Genomic DNA, 20440 nt, shown 5'->3' with positions numbered 1-20440 from the left:
TTTTCTTCCAAAGTTCAAGACCTGAGCGCTGCCTAAAAAGGGAGACATGCCTTCGAGCACTGAACTTTTGATATTTTTCTGACTTTAATGCATACCAACACTTGGAGTTCAAAGCATGGACTTAGTAACCCAAGGAAAAAAAAACATTAATTTCAACTATGATTACATAACAACACACAATACAATGTAATTTTTACCTGGGAAACCTTGAAAATGCCTGACTGTTGTTTTGTTTTTTTCCTTTTTGGGTGAAAATGGAGCAAGGAGCGAAAAGGCTGTAAATCATAATTGTCTGAAATATTTCAAAGTTAGCAAACTTTTCTGATATGCACGATCTGTAACAGGGAGCAACGTGAATGCCTTCAACAACAATATTACATGCTTCGACGCTGGGATAGCCGCCTGTCCACCCAGCAGTCCAGACAAACAGCTGTCCACTTCCATGTAGTGCTGCTCTGTGCAAGGCTGAAGCCAGAGGTGTTTTCTGACTGGGCAGCAGGTTGGACCTCAGACTATTTTAGGAAAGTTTCAAGGCTGCTCTACCTTTCAGTCAACACCAACTCTGCTATGATTGGAGCTGTACAGCTACTTTCACCCAGCTGCTATGCAGGCTGCTGGATTTGTTTTGTCTTTCCAGGCAGTCTGAATCCTTGATCTAGTTCCCAGAGCAGCCACCTGAAGACTAGAGTCAGCACGCAGAAGGGCATCAATCCTCCTCTTTTCAGTGGTGGTGCAGATTGTTGAATTGACAAGGCTGCATAAGTAGAATCTAAAAGTAACTGTTCCTGCAAACAGGGATATTAGAAGATGCCGAGGGACCAAGGATAGATCCCTTCTTTCAAGAAAAAAGTCAGATGAAGGGCTGTTATGTCTGACTGCAGCCAACAGGTATTTCTGTAGAAAAGAAAAGAATATGTACCACACTTTTAATATTTTTTATCCAGCCTGACCATGAAAAAAAAGGTATGTGTAGAGGAGGGTATTACAAGATAACAATGGCACCTTAATGCCAATCATATGCTTAAAATCTCTTAAACATATAAGCAGCTCACAGCATTGAGACGAACGTCACGTCATTAACATTCTATCTGCTAATTGTACTTAACTCAGGAAATTTTCATTAGCTCACACTACAATAAATACATTCTTTTGTATTTTCAAGTTGATCTTACAATACTTGACGCTTGGAAAGCAGAAATACACCCAAGGCATTCTTTCTAGCAGTAACCGAAGCAAGTTTCACAACAGGGTTGTGCTAGTCAGCCTCCCTTCTGGGCATGAAAATATTGCTGAGAAGACTCAGAAGAGTGCGGTCTACTCTTTCAGAAGTACTAGACCCAGTATTATCCTTTTTTCTAAGGGTGCAAGTCCCTTCCTTCAGAAGAAATTAAGGAGAAAAGTTTACAAGTAACCCAAGATGAAATGGAGCCCTTATCTAATGTAAGAAATGTTCTCAGGTCCTGGATTACAGTCAAGCCCTGATCTCACTGAAGTCAATAGAAGCTTTATTGTTGTTTTCAAGTGAACTAGTTAAAATTATGTTAAGAAACGGTTACCATCTAAAATATCCTTAACATTTGACACAGGGGAGATTCAAAGGAACCTGAACGTGAAGCAAACAGAGCTTGGCTTCCAGCTGGACCACTGACCCTGCTGGTCACATTAGCAGTTGTAATTAAGTTCCTTTTTGCTTGCTTGGCAATGTAACAGATGTTTGAAGTCTATGTCCTCCCTGCTTTTCTCTCCAAAACACTAAAGACACAGGGCTTCATTCCAACCTTGCCTCCAGGTCTCTCACATAAGGGCACTGCTGGTGTGCCACACACTCTCCTCTGGTTGTCAGCACCCACCCAGCAGAGGCCCCAGGGTCCCAGACGTGGCTACCAAAAGCTGGCTGAGAGCCACTGGCTGTCCATTCTTCCCAAAGGTTCCTTAATCTACTCTGGGGCTGGGCAAATAGCCTCTCTTTGCCTCAGTTTCCTGGCAAGTTAAAGGAGTACACTAGTGTGTGCCGTAGACCATGGAAAGTCAAGTTGTGGGGAGCAAAATGTTCTGCATCGGCACCTTGAAAGTGGACTCCAGCTTTGCTCACTGGCCCTTAAAAAGCCAGTAAGAAATATTTTTTGGCCCCAGAAAGAGACTACATTGTGCCCTGAATAATATAACCTGATCTTCTAACTCCTTCTCACACTGCGCTGAGTATAACAAATGTTAAGCTTAAAATATTTTTTTCTTATTTGTTGTCTATCTATTCCTGCTTATTATCTTATTATCTCTATCTCTATCATTTTTATTATTCTTTTTTATTATGTTTTTTATGTCAAGTGGATTTAAACTCAAAAAAAGTTAGGAAATTCAAATTTTTTCGGATGAAAAACACTGAATGCACAAGCAGGCATTGAAACCTTTTGTTGAAATATCTTCTTAGCTATTTATGTATATACATACATATCAACATAGACATGATTACAAGCAAAATTTATTCACATGACTTTGGGAAGACAGAAATAAATATCCTTGGTCTTCATATGGCCCTCATATTTGTATTTTCATATATTTAACAATTACAAATCTGTACAGCTTCTTCTTAAAATGCAATTAGCTTTTCTAAACACCTGAATGTTTAGGTATATTTACTTCTCATATTGAAAAAAGATATTGTAAATATGGTATTAAAAAGAGAGCATACATAAAATGGGATTATACTCCAGCTCCATACTTGTACTACAGAATTCTTCTTTCGTCAGGTACTAGGCTTTGATAGTTATTTAGGGAACTTTCAATTTTTAATTCTTGAGGAATGAGACAAACAGATAAACAGGAGGTTTAAAAATATTTTTTCAATTATTTTCTAATTGTTTTTGGCAAATTAAATCAAAATACTGTAACATTAATGAATTCCTAGAACATGTTACTCATGTGTATTTTGAACCATAGCAGGGTATTCATTTGAGAATATATTCTTATTAAGTTCCTATTGTATTACATCCCTGATGGTAAAGAACGCTCTACATAATTTCAAGTAGCTGGAACAATGTGGGCTAAGTCTTAGGGGTAAGAATGCAGAGTGCTTTGCTGGACCAAAGCCACTGTGTTAAACACTAAATTGGGTTTGCCAAGCCTTCTTTCTGCCAAAATGTCACATAGTAAAGACCAAAAAGTTTTGTTTTGGCAAAGAGAAATTTAAAAAAAATGGTTGAGTGGAAGAAGAACTTCTAGTGAAAGTATGCCACAGAGCATAGATTAGTCTGGGGAGTATGTTTTATTCTGTTGGTAGAAGACACAGGTTTAAATTACTTTTTTGATTGGCTTGAAGCAAAGATTTTGTCTGAGGTCACTCTGAATTGAAAAAAGTATGGGCTTCCAGTGTAGAATTTCTGAACTCCAGGTTTTGAATAACTGCCCTTCCTAGTAGAATGCAGCACTTTCTCCCCTTCCCATGCTTTTCTTGAATTCATTTAGTGGCGATTTGAAAAGAGATTTCAAGACCTATTTACCGATAGAAAACGAGATTTCAAAACCAATTTTCTGTGTGTGACAAGGAAATGCTCCCAATGCAGATCTATCCAACAACTTGTAAACCCCAGCCCTCAGTGACAGCAGAATCTCTAACAGGCAAACCACCCAAGAAACCTTGCAACACTGTGATAAGGTAAATACGACCGTAAGCAAAATAAACATATTTTATTGTTTATTATGAAATTGCTTCTCTTCAATTCTCTTGTTTCTTTTTCTTCTACAGTGGTAGACAGAGACCTGTCTGAAGGAGGCAAGGGAGATCACTGAGTGATTCCACAGGTCAGTCTAAAGTGTATGTGGGACTTTCTAAAGTGTTTTGAAATCATTTCAGCTAAACTGATTTTAAAATCAGAAAGCATAGGACCAGTCTGAAATATTTTTATCATACTAGGCCCTAAAATCTTCAGCAAGATGCCTTCTTTGGATATCAGTTGTTTGAGCCTAAACCATTTCAGTTAAAGTGTATTAGATGCCACTTCAGTTCCCTGTCCTCAGAGCAGACACATCTGGTGGCAAGAATACCAGTCTCACTGGCAGTGAATAAGGTAAGGGAAGATTGCAGTTAATTGAAAGTGTTGGAAAATATTGATTTAATCTATTTTGGATGTAAACCACATTAAAAATAAATTGAAAAATACAAAACCAAAAAAAAAACCCAAACCACCCCAGAACATTTTTTACAAACCAGAAAACCACTTTCAAGTACCTCCAATTTTAGCTTATTTCTTGTTGAAATGGTTTCAGAAGTCAAGAAAATATTTCAGTAAAAACCCATCAAGCCCCTTACACAACTGAAGCTTGAGGGTGTACTATAGTCCAATAGTTCAAATCCCTTAGCAGAACCAGTTCAACAGTTCTGCAGAAGACAGATTAGAAGCTGCAGATCATACTGTTCTTTTCCACTGTGATTTCAAGCTGGCCACTGATAGCGGTAAGCCAAAAACTTAATGACGATATTTAAAAAACCTGTTTTACACAGTTACTTTTTACAAGAAGTTGGTATTTAGCAGTTGTAAGCAGCAGCAAAGCAATATTGTGGCTTGACACTGTTTTGGTTGTAGCGATGATGTGGTAGGAAGTGGGTGTTAAGTTCCCTTGGTAACAAATAGAGGATAAATGATACACTCTGAATCACCAGTGAATCATTAACAGAGTTCTGCTTCTGATTTTTGGCTTTTCTTCCCAGATTCTAAACTTACAATAGTTCTAAGATTATGGACCAAGGTGAACACTTCACAGGATTCACAGGTGTGGGTGGTAAGGATTAGTTTGTTTAATATTAGACTTCCTAACAACATGAAAACAGGAAGCTTTAATAACCAGTATTTAGTTTCTTTCAGCTAACGTAATTTAGACTCAAAAGGTGTCCACGTTCTTTGTAGAGCAACAGGGAGGTTGGGGGTAGAAGTACAAACTCTCAGGGGCCAGCAACAGAACCACTGTGTCCAGCACAGTTCAGGGAGGTCTGTATTTCTCTCACAAAGTTTATAAGAACTTATGCTCTGTAAGCAGGCGCTGTACTACATACACACTGTGCTGGAAAATGAAGTACAGCTATCTTTACTGTGAATAAATATATGGATTTTAATAAACCAAAACAAAGTGATAACATATGCCAATCTGAGCATCTGGGAGCTCCCTCAATTTTAAGACATGATGACACAAGTGAAAGTAAAAAATAGCAGGCTATTAAAGGAAAGATTATCCACTTAGAGTGTATGTGTGTATGTGTGTGTGTATACATGTACGTACATAGGTTCATTATCATCTGTATTAGTGCTGAAATTGTTTTAAACAGAAGTCACAAAAGCAATACCAGGGTTCAGACTGTGACTTTTGAATGGGTTTAATTACATAAAATTAAAAATTTACTATAAAGTTACACATAAAGTATATTCTGTATTGATTCTTAATTCCTATGGGAGTTCCCTCAATAGGACCTGGACCAGATGAAGGTCTAGGCTCTGGTGCCTTGACATACCGGTTGGAATTGGACAGTGGTCAGATCCACCCTGTCAGGATCTTGACCCTCCACTGGGTCTTGTCCATTCAGTATTGCGTGACAAACTGCACACGTTGAGTAGGCAAGAACAGAAAGAGCCTGGGAAACTGTTAGTGCAGCAAGTAAAAAAATTTATTCTAGAGGTTTTCCATCTGAACATTTCTAGATAAGAATATTTACATCAACATTTGGATATTTATTGTCAACTGTACAGGCTGTAGTTTCATATGCTGTTATTAAGTGATTGCATTGAATTAGCAATAGCATAGTGATATAATCTCTCCAGCCCTCTGTGATGGTTGCTGTGTACCTGAGCTTATAGAACAGATGAGTTACAATAAGCAAATGATGCTGACAGAAATATGCTTTAGGACTATGACATAGTGGCAGTATAATGACTATGATGAAAATTAAGTCTCACAGAATCACATTATATGCTCTGTATTAACCTGCGCATTTCTACTGAATTTTCCTCAGAAACACCATGCTGCATGTTAGACTGATTGACCTATTTTATCATCTAAGATCTAATAACCTCTTTGTGAAATGTTTAATTCTGGTTAAAAGAAAATTAACAAATTCAAAACTGGTTCTGGCTGCTATCCCAGGGCATAAGAAAGAGTAGATTTAAATTAGTGTGTAGGCTGTTATCTTGGGAAAACACCACCACTATTTTTCTTGGGTTTTTACTTTTCTGGTGCATGTTTTAAATTATGAAAGCACAATCAACTGTGAAAGATCTTCTTGGGTCATTCCATACCCTTTTCTTTCTAAGTTGAATTCAATTATAAAAGTTTGCTTCCAGCAAAAGCTTTCAAAGCAAGGACACAATGTTCTTAACTATTACTCCCTTTCTGTCTTATGAAATCTTACATACATCCTGCCAACTTGGAAATCAATGGTTATAAGAAAATGAGAAGTTTTTTATGTATTTACTGGAGTAAGTAACTTCTTCTTCCATACCTATTACATTGATGGTGGTGAATAAATTTCACTGCAGATATAGAGGTCAAAATTGAAGCCAAAAGCTTCCAAAAATTTCTCCCTCCTGTAAATGTGTACTTGAATGTTGAGGTTGTGTAGTTAAAAGCATAATATAATCCACATCATGCCAGTTTATGCTGCTGTCAGTAACAATTAGTGAATCTTAACATGAGAACATGATAAATTAGTGGCCCAATTAGACCAAGATTGACTCTGACCTTGGCTTGATACAAGGTTGTTGTCCACTCTGATTTTTGTAGTATCAGACTTCAGAATAAAGCCTCCATAACCACAAGGAAAACTGTAGTCGTAATTCTCTTTTGGTAAAGGCTCAGACATCTCTGTGCTTGAAATTACTGCACAAAGGTGCAGTTGTGTCTACTCAGAGACTGAGCAAGGAAGGCTGGCTATGGTCAGCTGACTATGTTTTCACTGGTTCCTGATATACAACACCCAGCTACTCAGCGTAGTTTTATCTACATCATGGGCTTCAGCCGCTCTGGAGATTACATCAATGCAGCTTCATCAGGTGCTTTTCATGGACTGCTGAGCTTAGTTCTCCCAAATGCAGGTAATTCTTCCATGTGCTACAGTTACCCACTAAATCTTCACAGAGCAGAACCCTGATAAAAAAGTCAATGCCTCTTTACGCTGTAGCCTCCGTCTCTATTTCTATCAGTAGCAGTATCCCAGGAGCTAATTTTGCCAAACTGTTTAAGGTCTAAGAACCTTTTCACATTGGCAGAGTCACGTTAGAAGACAGATTTAGGCTTGTCAAAAGAAAACTAAGCCGGCTGGCCCATAAAGAGATTGATTTGCTTAAAATTTTTTATTTCTTGTACCTTCAATGGAAGAGCTAGATACCTATGCAAAATGAACTGAAGATTGCATCAATTGCTTGTGCATCCAAAAAGATGGAAACCATCTATGCTAGATGGACTGGGTTTTCCTCTCCTGGTCTCCAAAGATGTCTCCCTCTGTCTATTGATTGTATTTTCAGGAAGTGAAGCGCCTGTGCTGGTGGACTCCCCTTTCCTGGGACAAGGTAAATAAAATTATGGCAAGGCAGCACTAAAATGAGACTCTGAATTAGGAGACTGATTCACTGCAAAGATTTTTGCTGAAGCTGCACACACTTAGAGGGGGTGACTAGCACCATCTATCTCACCATGCTGGTAGCCCATCTGAGCTAAGTTAGGGAGCACATGGGTGCCCCAGTCTGTACCAATGTAAAGTTTCACTGACTCTGGATGAATGGTGAGAAAAATCCTGCAAGTTCTGCTGAAGAAACCCAAACATATGCATTCAGCATTTACATGCTCTCAAATATAGTAAGTGCTTATACTGACATTTAAATTTCACAAGTACAAAGTTTCTGCTTTTACAGACTAATCTGATCCATCTCTAAAACAGACATAGTCTTTCCTTTGTGATATTGTGCAATATTTTTTTTCATTTTTTGGCTTCTACTTCCTTAGTTATAGAGCAAAATAAAAAGTATACCTTGGGAGTTTAGGAAGTTATTAAAAAGAGAAACTTACTCAGAAAAGGAACTTCTTTTTTTTCTTATAGATGCCAGACTCAGACAGATGTCTCTTCTTTTTTTTTTTTCCAGCTACAACACACACTGTGGTTATTTGACTCATTATATTCCACTACAGATATCATAACTGAACATTGTCCTTTTGTTTATCTTCTTATGTGTGAATATACAGCCTTTTCCAGACAGATGTTTTTATTTTACAGTTGCAACCTCTACAATTTCACCTGGCCAGCTTCTTTTCAGTATTTCATCAGTGTCACAGGTGGAGATCATTTTCTATGACTTCAAGGTTATTATTCTTTTTGCAGATGAGAGATAACAGATAAGCTATTATTGTCCCTGAGGGGAAATTATTTTCTCTTGTACTAGCAATGAGTCAGCAACATGTTATGATGTATGTGATCATTCACTGTACGAATTTTCAGGCAACTATACGCAGGGTGTTAGCTTGTTTGCTGTGCATTACCTGTTACTTGCTGAAGTATTGCATTCAGAGATTCCTTCGGCATTGAAACAACAACATAAAACTGAATGAGAAACAAAACCAACAGCTTTTACGTACAGCAGGAAACAGCGTAATTTTTTTTACCCAGGATCTGTCACACATTGACCTTCTAAATTTATTTTTAGATATCAGATGTGTGTCTGCTGTGTGTTTGACTTCCATCCCCCCTTTGCTTTTATATTCTTGATACCTGGAACCACCTATACTCAGAAGGGTCCCGCAGAGGCAAGCACAGCCCCCATGCCGAGCATCACCAGCAAGCAATCCAGTGTAGAAGAGGCTCCAGCTTTGGATCCATTGAGATGTACAAGGTGCTCTTGCTCTCCATGCTTGAAATTTTAGGGAATATCACAAAGGAGTGTGTAGCAGAGCACCTACTTTCAGATGTATCCATGAAAACCAAATCAGGGGCTTTGGCATTCAGGTAATCTTCCTGGGTTTGGCTACGTTTTGCCCTGTGATGACTGGCTCCTTACCATCCTTCATTTTACATTTTAATTCTTACCCTTTTTCCTTCAACACCCTTTCATACTCCTTTTTTTCTATTTACTTTACTCCTTTCTAATCAATAAGGAAACTAACATGAAAGTGCTGCCTTCACACAGCTCAAATCTAATTATTTTACCACTTCCTCTGCCTTGGGTCTTCCCTTTCTATTTGCTTGATAAGCTTTACAGGAAACCTATGTCTCTATTTGTATAGATGCTAGACAGGATGATGCAGGGCTTCGTTCTTTATTGACCCTCAGGCACTACCAAATAGTATCATAATATATGTTCTTAAATTAAGACCTATACTTTGATGACAGAGAAACTCACGCACAGTTTTTCTTCTTTCTGCTTTCTACTTTCCTCCCAGATCACCATGTAAACTTTTACACTAAGATTCTTCATCTGAAACCATGGATTTAGATGGTTCACGGGCTGATACCTAAAGCCTCATTTTGCAGCTGTTTTACTTTGTCCAGTTAATGACAGAGTCAGGCACACAGTGTAATTAATTATACCAGCATGTCTAAGGACTACACAGCAGCAGAGGCAAAGCAGGTCTTTGCAGGAGAGCCTTTAGCCTATGACATGCGTAAAGGGAAGCAACCTGGTGTAATTCTGTCAATGTTATATTACACTTGTGTTTACTTTCATCTTTTAAATGCTTGATGATAGTAGAGTCTGATTTGGGGGAGTGTGTGTGTGTGCACAAAGACTGTTTTAGATCACTCATGTAATAAAAAAAAGCAGGGGTCATCTGCCTTATCTTCATTTTTTTAACATTATTCCCTGGAGAAAGAAGGCAAATATGTTTAGCCAACACTTTTTGAAGTATGCTTATTTTTTAAAAGTTGTGAATGTAGTATTCATTCCAGATGTCCGAGACAACTGTATTTCACATATCTGCCAAAGGATTTATCAGGGAAATAGCTAATAAGGGTTAGTTTTGTATGGTGAATGTAGCCTTTGAACGACACTTACTGCAATACTCCACTGAGACTGAAAAACCGTAGGGCATGCTGGCAGTGGTTGGGAGGTTAGAGTGTGGGAAGAGAGACTGGGGTAGGAGGTGTGGCTGGAAGAGGAGCTGTGGGAAGGGGTGGAGGTGATCTCTGAGAAGTAACCTGTTGATTATACTGTGTAGATGTGTAGATGTTATGTTGCCCAGTTAAAATTAAAAGAAATAACAGCGGGCGGCAGGGGGGAGGAGAAGGAATGGCATTTCCTTCAGTCCTGTGAAATAGAATAAGCACAGTTATTTAGGCTATTCTTTAATCTGAGTTATTTCAATGTGAACAGAATTACCTGCATTGCTGGTTGTCTCTGGAGTGAAAGAGCACAAAAGCAAAAATAGGTGGGCAGCAGCAGGTCCCAGCCAGCCCCTGCACTGAGCTGCCGGCGGGACCGTCCTGGGCTTTACCAGGAGCCGCGCTGTAAGACTTACACTAGTTTGCATAATGAAACAGTAAATTTTAGTTTCTGCTAATGTTCTCTTTACCTACCTGTTAAATTCACTTAGGTTCCCTTCTGACATTTGAAAGAAAACAGAGGAACTGGAAAGATTTTTCTTAAGACAGAGGATTTTGGGGGGGTTGTTGCAGGTGAAGATTAAGTTAATACCACCTCTTACTGAGAGACTGTCATTGACAACAACATAGAAATATCTGGAAATATTTTTTTTTTCATTTACCCCCTGAGGCACTGTGCACTTGTGTCCCTTGGATACATTTGTAAAGCTTGTTATCTTTTGTTATCAGTTCCCATTCCTTATATTTCCCCTTCAGGGAAGAAAACTTCTCTTCAAATGAAGAGTCAGTCTTAAAACAACAGAAACAAAAAGCAGGTGGACTACTTATTTTAGATAAAAGGATATATTCTTGAAAGTAATTTAGTTTGTCTGTTTCTGTTGCTCATGTCAGGACCTATTTACTTCACCTGCAGGAGTAATCTGACTTCAGTTATTTCCACACTTTGGGTCGAAATTCCATCAAAAGACAAAAGCACAGATGTGTCTACTACAACTTGCACCTCAAACTTTGTCACAGGCTCAATAAAGCAGTGTGTGGATGTGTTCAGCTTTCAAAGAGTAAATATTTATTTCTTTGAGATCAAATGTTTCAAATTTTCTTCCTAAATTAGGAAGAATATATTTACAGAATAGCTAATTAAACCAAGATATACTCATAAAGCTTCCTCTTACTGATGAGGATTGATTACTTCTATTCTGGAAGATTAAAAAGACATGATCGTTATTTTGGGGTTCTTATTCCCAAGCAAAATAAAACATTTTGCTTTTTTTTTACCTTCAGTGGAAACATTACCCTTTAATTTAAAATACAGATTCTTACTTTCTCATTGCAGTAGCTTAAATATATAATCTGATCGATTACTGGTTCCAAACAGTATTTGTGTCACTGAGAAACCCATTTCTGTGACGTTTTCTTAGTCATGTGTGCAAAGAATCTCTTGCTTCTCATAATTCTGGAGTCTCTGCAGACAAATTACCTGCCTTTCATCTTTCTCCTGGGAGGGGGGTGGGTTGGGGGGGTAGATTACTAGAGGGAAAAAAAGGCTTAGTAAGAGTGTTTATGTAATAGAATTGGAATGTGAGACAAAGGTAACAATTTCAGGAAGAAAGACTTTTAAAAGAGCAGAATGGAAAAGGAAGATGAGAAGATAAGTTATGCCTCCTTTTACATTTACCTTTAAACTTTCTCTCCTGCTTTGTAAAAATCTTTACTTGTTGTTGAATAAAATGTACCATTTATTAAATGTACTATTGTTACTATTAACCTTGTGATGGATAAACAAGTCTTAGGGAAGAATTTTAATTTGGCTGGAGAAGAAGGAGGGGAACGTAGTAATCTGTTTTTCCTTCTTTTTGAAGCCATGTCAGGAAGTAATGCTCAAGTAAATTAGAGAAGCGTGAAAATATGGCACAGGATCTAGTTCCTCTTCCTTGATGCAAGCAGAACCAGCCTTCCTATCAGACATGATTATATAAGGAATTTCATAATAAAATAGAGCAGAATCTGCCTGCATGATACCAAAAAGATCTGGGACCTTTACTTCACCAGTTTCAGGGACTGTGAGGCCTTCTGAGTAAAAGTTTCAGAACATTTCAGAATTTTCAGTTTCTCCCCCCTCCCCAATATTTTCAGCATTTCAGAACATTTGCTCACAGAGGCTGTTCGGGACAGAGGGAGAGACTGACCTGTTTTTTGGTGTCCTGTGGGTAGAAAGCTGCTTCATCAAAATCTTGCAGGAAAATCTTAGAAGTTTGATATGCTCAAGTGCACAGTTAAGTCTGATGGAGGCTGATATTGCTGTAGGAAGTGGGTAGTACTGGGTGCTTTAAACTGGAGAGAATTGAACCTGAGGTCCAGTATCTGTCCTAACCACAAGGCTGAGTAGCAGCCTGACTGAGATGCTGCTATGGTGGCTGAAGCTGATTCATCTGTGCTGCCGAGAATGGAGGTGTCATGGGGTAAAAAGGAAAGCAGGTAAAAGAGAGCCTAGTCCACCAGCTGGAGTGCCTGGTAAGGGACACCACTGAAATGCCATGGCAAGGATTATGTATGCATTTATATTAGATCATTGCTACACAAAATAAAAACCAGTCCTGAAAGCAGAGGCTACAACCCCGACCTTTTGCTGAAGCTGCATCTGAAATAAGCAAACTAATTAGATAGAATGATTTCCATCACTGTTGATTTCTTAACTGTGTTATCTGAAATCTTAAACAAATGCTATAAATATATGTAAATATATGTATAAACATGTATGAATATAGAACTAGTAATTTCCTAACCAGTATTGCCTGCTAAACCATTAAGGCTTCAGTGGTTAAAACAGCAGACAACCTAACCACTCTGTGCTTTATATTGCTGTAACTACTCCAAGTTTTCTTGATAAAACACTTGCCAGGACCCTGTGGTTGGCTTATATCTCAGAACTATATTGCTAGTTACTTGTATTATTTGGTGATGTTTCATTTTGACTGTCAGGTTCCAGCATCCCGTACTTCTGTGATTCATTTTTGCTAAAAGAATTCACCAACACCTCCTCCAAAGTTGCTTAAAATCACTTGCCTGAATTATCAAGAAATGCAGTACCACAATATCACAGGACTTCCCAAATTCTCTTTCTTCAAATACTACATCCTGAAGTTTCTTTAATACTGTTCCCAGAAAGTGACGCATGATTCTTTATTAATTATGAAAGAAGTTAACTTAATGACTGCACTAAAAATGTGTTTTTCTCTTCTCACCATAGCTTGAAGGAAATATCATTGCCAAGGCACTATCTCTAACATTGATCTCGTACTAGTAGTGTACATGTAACCTTTTCATGACTGATTCTTTAAAGCTTAGCCAAATGGGGTTTTTTAACATGTGAATGCAGATCTGATTTCATTTCAATAGACTACATCTTTAATTGCATGAATATTGTAGACATTTAAGGTTAAATATTAATTTCAGTAAAAATGAAGACAAAAACTCTCTGGCTGTAGGGTGGCCGGCATTTTGCTCTGTTTATGCACAATTTTATTGCTGATATGCACATTGAGCTTTTTTTTTCCTTTTTTTTTTTTTTCCTTCCCCAGTGTAATAATCTGAATAATACTACACTGGAAGTAACCTGCTTTTGTGAGTTTGATGGATAGGTTATCTCAGTGTCAGGAAGTACAAGGGAATATTCCAGTGTTAGCTTCAGATACATTCTCCTGGTATCATCAAGAGCCTGTCTGGAGAAAAACCTTGTGTTTGTAGAGACGGTAAGTGGAGCAGTTCATATTCTTAGTTATGTTGTGCCCTCTGGCAAGCCTGCCAGGAGAGTGCTGTGCTTGTTTTGTGAAGAGAAACCTCTTCCACATTCCAGCTTGAGCATATCTATTGTTTTCAGACATAAACAGATGTGTTCCTTACCTAAGGGAAGCTCTCAAAAATATGGAAGTAAACCAGAAGAAACTGATGTGAAACCACAACAGTATTTGACCTGTCTGCATACATTAATAATCCCAACTTTAGCTGAAGGCAGAGGTCTGTTGTATTCAGTTTTATTTATTTGCTTGGTTTCTGCCCTGCAGTATGTAAGAACAATAAAGGATACAAGAATTAACTTCATCTTTCTAATTTTAATTAGGATTTTGCTAAAAACATACATGTTTATTATGTCATTCTTAGTCGTTAAATGCAGGATAATTCAGATTTGCTTAACAAGAGCTGGGAAAGGGAGGGTAAACATATTCTTTTTTCTGCCAAACCACACTCTATGGGATTAATTATTAATTAATTAATTCAAACCACACGGTATGGCAAAAAGTGATGGAAGGATTCAAGAAATGGAGATTAACTTTATTTTTACATCTTATAAATTCCAAAGTATTCAATTTTAAAATGTAAGTGCAAATAGCATCTCACGTCTGTAAAACTCAGTGAGACATAACTTAAAATATGAGACTAGAGCTAGAATTACTTGCAAAAAAGCATAATTAGTGGTTGAAAATCCTTTTAGTCAGAGACAGAAGAATTTAATCAGTCTCATTCATAAGTAAACTGTAAAGTTTAATTTGTTCATAGAGCAAACAAGATTTCCTGTAGAAATTCTTGAGAAGTATAGTTATCATGATAGACTGCTATCTTTGTTCTTTATTTGTTTTTTCTGAATGCACATCATATTAGAACCTTGGTTTCCATGCTACTGCAGTGTGATTCATATCTTGTGGTTAAAAAGACTGGCTTTTGTTTCCAAAATTTCTGCTGTGAGAAAACATCTGCTGAAATGTAGATAGTTTGTGGTGTGTGGATGAAATATGCATTCTTTATAACCTCCTCCAGTAAGAATAGACTCATCACGAGACATGTGACAACACTGTTCACTCAGTTACAGTCAAGTTGACACATTATCCACTAACTGTATGATCAAACATTTTTTTCCATTTAGAATGAAAGTTTTCGTGTGATATTTACACATGTATGGTTTGCATAATTTCGAGGTTGTAGATGTATAAATTACTTTTGTTGCAGGACAGACCATTTCTGTCGCTCAAGATGATACAATCAAAATTATTGTTCCATAAAATATAATAATTTCTATTACATAGAGAAAAGGCTCCTTACAATACCAATGAACACTTGTTCAACTGGAAATCCAGCTTTAAGTCCTAAGAGCAGAGTTTTTCTTATTTGGCTACAGTTTATTGGGCTGTGATGGGAACTATCTAACACGTTCCAACATGAGTAGTCATTGACAGGAGCTACATATTGATGCTGGCATCTCCCAAGCTTCCAAATAGAGTTCATATGTCTAGACCAGAAATCCATGCTTTTGCATCCCTAAAGTTCTCTACCCCCTTTCTCAGCTGAAGGACAACTCCCAGAAGGAGTAGAAGACCCCCAACCTTTCTGTTACATGTTCCGTGCCTATCTAGCAGCCGCCTTACCCTCCTCAATACTTTATGGCTTGTGCAATTCTCTTAGATAAGAAATTCAACCTCTTTCTCACCAGTTTGGAGCCCCATCTCCTGTTTCCAATCTCAAAGCAGCCCAGGCCTGCACCACTTGCGAATTGTCTGGAAGTGCACCCACACCACTTGGGGAGGGACAGAAGCAGCTCTTCCTTGTTCTGTACATACATAACAATACATCGTTTCCTTTGCAACAGGTAGAATTAGTACCACAGTTCAACACTATCTTTATGGAGAAATGGTATTACTGTTCACGTTACAGGGTGGTGGATACAGATGTGCTTCCTGGGATCCCTCTGCGGCCAAGACAACGCTGTCATTGTGCTTTGTAAAGCAGAGGGGAACTAGAATGCCACAAAATTTTGGTGTGAGGAATATTCATAGAAGCATAGAATCGTTTAGGTTGGAAAAGACCTTTAAGATCATCAACTCCAACTGTAAACCTAACATTGCAAAGTCTAACACCAAACCATGTCCCCCCCAAACCCTAATATTTTGAGATGGACAAGCAGCTCGTGAGGATTTTGAAATTCAGGCTGCCTTAATTGGGTCACTGTATATTTACATATCTTCAGCAACTTAAAAATGTTTGTATTTAGCACAAACATAGGTAATGAAATCATAAATACACTGCTGTCTAGCATTGTTAGCAGTCATGTGAGGAAGAATTTTAAAAAGACAGAACTCATGGCATTTTGTGTGTCTGTCACACTGTGATATCATCAGCTGCCCAAACAGACTCTATTACGTTCTCAGTCAAGGGCTTTGCCAGACTTTTGGATGAATCAAAAATACCTCCAAAATGCTTTTCTTCTCTATTTCAGTACTAATTTTGAGTTGCCAGAAAAATTTTGTCTAACAATTTCTATCACATAAGGAAAAGGTTACATTTCAGTCCTGTTTTCAGTGCATAAACGGTGCAGTACACCACTGACAGATCCACAGATAAAACTACTCTTCAATTTATTTTTTTTTTTAGTTGTCATGTCAGCAGGCAAATGTGGATGAAAAGGGGAGAATGCACTACCCGTTCACCCACAAAAAGTGCAAGCACCATGTAGGAGTTTGCACCACTGTTTTCTGTGTAACACATTTTATAGAGAAAGATGAGCCTCCAGCTTTCACCGTGGTTAAGAGGTACTGCTGGAGTGCACTCATCCTGCTAGAAATCCAGACTGCAGTGTGCTGAAAGGGACTGCTACTCTGCCAAAGGGAAAACGAGGAACTCGTTAGAGAATGCCAGCATCACTAAAATACTTCTTACTGATAGATTTCTTCTTCTGTGTACACAGAGTCTTTGCAGTGTTCATTGCTTCCTCTAAATTATTGATACTTTATTTTAACAGCACAGCTATAAATGGATTGCCTGGCTATCACATGACAGGGTAGACAGCACAATCAATTGCTTTAAGGTTATAATTTGTTCCAATGAAATCTGAGTGTTGTGGTTCTGCTGATACGCTTAAATGCAATAGGGAAAGAACCAGGTATGCAGACTGGTAATGAGGGGAGGGTGATGTTTTCTTCTCTGAAGTCGTTATAGTCTGCAAAAATCTGACAGAGTTTTCTGGCATTACACGCTTTTATTGCTTGTAGCTATTTAAGCTGTTTAATAGATATTAAGCTATTTAGTTTAGTTATTTAAGCAAAAGGCATGTAACAATGAAGAAATGTGTTCCTTGCATAATGAAAGTGAAAAGAAAGACAGGGGAAAAGCAAAATTTTTTGTTTAAAGACCATTATCTTCCTGCCACAAATTCTTCATTAGAAAACCAGCTGGCAGATGCTTAACTGTCTCTAAGGGTAAATACGTCTCTGCAGCCTTGAACAGGACAGTAACAAGATGAGCGATTTACAGGAGATTGTGGTAGTCCCAGTCAGTAGCAGCCAGTACTGTATAAATCAACCCTTCTGCTGTGTCTGTGCATTTTCTAAGTTTAAACAACACAAAAGTAGATCTCTGTGAAACCCATCCTTGCATTTAAGTGGCTCCCTTAAAATTCTTCATGTGATCTAGCCTGACTGAATTCTCAGAAGAAAATAAATAGTGTGCTAGCTCCTAGCACAGTTACAAATTTCCCTGTGTATAAGTATTCCCCAGCTCACTAAGGCCAGTATTTCATCTGCTTTGTTAGGTATCCCAAGCAACTCCACTGCAATTGTCAAGAAGAGAGAGATAATGCTGCAATGTTTGCAACAGACTTCACTTTAGAAAACTAAGTACTCACTCAGTCAATGTACATACATCATTTCCTACTCAGCCTTCTCTTTTTCCTGTTTCTTTAGCCTCACAAATTTAACAGAAATTTCACAGATCCTCTTCACAACCGTCTTCCAGAGTACTCATATGCACATGCTCTTTCTACTCCATATACCATATAAAATACAACTGAAATTAATTTTTCCCCCAGTATCATGTTAATGCTTTGCAACACAGGAAAAAGTTACACTTCTTTCACAAGAAAAGAGAAAAATAGAGTAGCTGAAAATAGCCCTTTAATCATATTTAAATAAGTTTTTTAAATCAATGTTACACATTAGGGATAACACATAATATGCTCACTTGTCCACAGGAAAGCTCAACTTCCTTTCTTAATTATTAAAATTAAACTGCAAACTGCATTCTAGATTTTAGAGAATATGGGAAATAAAAATATGCGCTCATATATCCTGGCTGGTTCTTCAAAACATGTGAAAGTATTCCCACAGCTAAGTAGTTAATGTAACAGGTGTCTTACCTCCTCCTAAACTGATTTTTCTCTGTGGCTGCTTCCTACTACTGAAAAGCAGAAATATGTGTTATGTTTGGTAAGCAGCACAGTATTCAAAGACTGATGAATTCAGCTATGATCCTAAGAAAGATTATTTCATCATTTGTTACAACTTTCCCCAGTGCTTTTTTGCCATGATTTTCTCTGTTTTTCTTTGGATTTCTTTCTTCTTTACAGTTTGAAATGGAGCTTGCTTTTGCACAGTTGGTAGGAGTATCATATATGTTTTCTTGATATTAGCCAGCACTAAAAGGGTGCTTTTGGTATGAGATGCTTGAAGAAAGCAATCAGGGAGTGAAGTGGGTGTTCCCTGTTCTCTGACATTTTAATAAGCTGAGCTAAACTTTACAATCATATATTCCTGTTACCTCAATGGGATTGCTCTTGCATGGAAGTGATCAGATGCTCTTAAGAGGGAGCCTCCCTTGGATAGGGAACTGGCAGCCTGATCAGCAGAACATAAGCTATCTCTATATGCAACTGTGACCTCATTCAAAGCCCTTTATGGAACTTACGGCATTGGTGACATTTTGAGAAATCATGTTTCCTTGATTGTCTCTCATTTTTATACACGACTGCTAACAGTCTGGTTATTCAATTTTTTTTTTTTTTTTTTGTAGACATAGGGGAAGTTGTGGAGGAAAATGATTCATTTAGTTGCTCTGTGTGGGTGTGTGAGCCTATGGATTTAAAAAGCCACAGGAGTACAGAAATATACAGTGGGAGGAGAAATTGCACTGAAGATTTTGTTAGCTTTGGAAGCAACCGGTGTATTTTCAGATCTACGTTTCTCCATTTGGCTGTATCAGTGAGAACGCTGTATTAGAATGATTTTTCAGTCGTGGTTGGATTTCCGTCATTTCAGATCTACGTTTCTCCATTTGGCTGTATCAGTGAGAACGCTGTATTAGAATGATTTTTCAGTCGTGGTTGGATTTCCGTCATTTTTATCTGATTAACAAATATAGTAACATCTTGTCTATCAAGTGGTTTAACATCTCTGTGGTATAAATGTCAAGAAATGGCGGAAATTTTCACTTCTGAGATGATATGCCTGAGTATTTAACTCTGCCAAAAAAGGTAAGGGTACAGCCCCTGTCTAGATGAGGTGGATGAATGGATCTGGAGGGTGAGCCTTAAAGCATTACTAGGCTGCTTTGGCCTGAAAAGTACCCAGGCAAATGCACGCTGCGCAACGGCAGGGGCTGGATAAAAGGGAAAGGTGTGTGTCGCAAGGGTGTCAGCCACCCTTTTATGGACTTTTTGGAGTCTACCAAGGATGCCAAACTGAAATGCCAATACCAAAACAAAAATGCTTTGCTGCAGTACAGCAGACCTCAGTGTCAACGCCACAGCACTGAATGTAGCCCTGCCTTAAAAGACTAATGTTTTCTGCTCGCTGTACATCCATTCAAGTATAAATTTTAAATTAACAATAATAACCATCCTGCTTCCTTCCCCCAATCACTGCTCACATGTTTTTATAAACATAGCTTTAAAAAGGGAAATTTTAGAGACAAATACTGCTCTTGCCAAGTCTGGCTAAACTGGGAGCAATGGAAGCTATTCCGGATTCCTGGCTCTGCCAAGTTCTCCCTCACCAAGCCGAGGAAATCCCCAGCAGAGGGAGCTTGCCTGGGTGCTAGGGGAGAGGAACCAGATTTCTGAACTATAAAGGATTCTGGCTGCAGGAGACATCTCACAAACATCAGCCAAGGGTCATTTCTTCCCTCTGTGAGGTGTAAACAGCCTCCTAACTTTCACCAGGGACCACAGTGGCTTTTAGCGCAAGATAAATCTGACAACTTGAAAGCAGCAAAAAGCTCCACTCTCTGAATCCTTTGACCTGGTTCTTACGCTGTAATGTCCCAAAGCAAAATTCATTATTTCTTTGCCACTAATAAGCATTTACACTTCAAAGGTAGCTTGGAGGCCCTTCTGCCTGGTCAGAAGCTATGTATTTTGAGAACAGCTGAACCAGACTGACTCCCCACACTTGCCCTTTGTTTTAATTTTTGTTTCTTGTATATGGAAGCCACAGACTTGTAGTCTAACAAAAATAGAAATACCACCTTCTCTTTTTGTCAGACAGGTGGGCTTCTGAGATGAATGCAATACAAATGTGCAGGAGAACGTTAACATGTTAATGTTCAGTGTCT

General features: G+C 38.2%; 1 long non-coding RNA gene across 7 annotated transcripts in view; it reads left to right on the top strand.

The window, feature by feature from the left end:
- Positions 1-20440, top strand: part of LOC130147823 (uncharacterized) — a 140949-nt gene that overhangs the window by 103669 nt on the left and 16840 nt on the right. For 5 of the 7 annotated variants that reach the window (XR_008821360.1, XR_008821358.1, XR_008821355.1 and 2 more), the window contains one exon: positions 3743-3798. This is a non-coding gene — a long non-coding RNA (uncharacterized LOC130147823). Of the gene's footprint in view, positions 1-3742; positions 3799-4705; positions 4777-7505; positions 7551-20440 lie in introns of all 7 variants that reach the window. The other 2 variants (XR_008821356.1, XR_008821359.1) reach the window with 2 other exon arrangements.

The sequence above is a fragment of the Falco biarmicus genome, chromosome 4 (assembly GCF_023638135.1).
Source record: "Falco biarmicus isolate bFalBia1 chromosome 4, bFalBia1.pri, whole genome shotgun sequence".
Taxonomy (NCBI): Eukaryota; Metazoa; Chordata; class Aves; order Falconiformes; family Falconidae; genus Falco; species Falco biarmicus.
The sequence above is the reverse complement of the archived record's forward strand: the minus strand, read 5'-3'. Positions and strand labels throughout refer to the sequence as shown.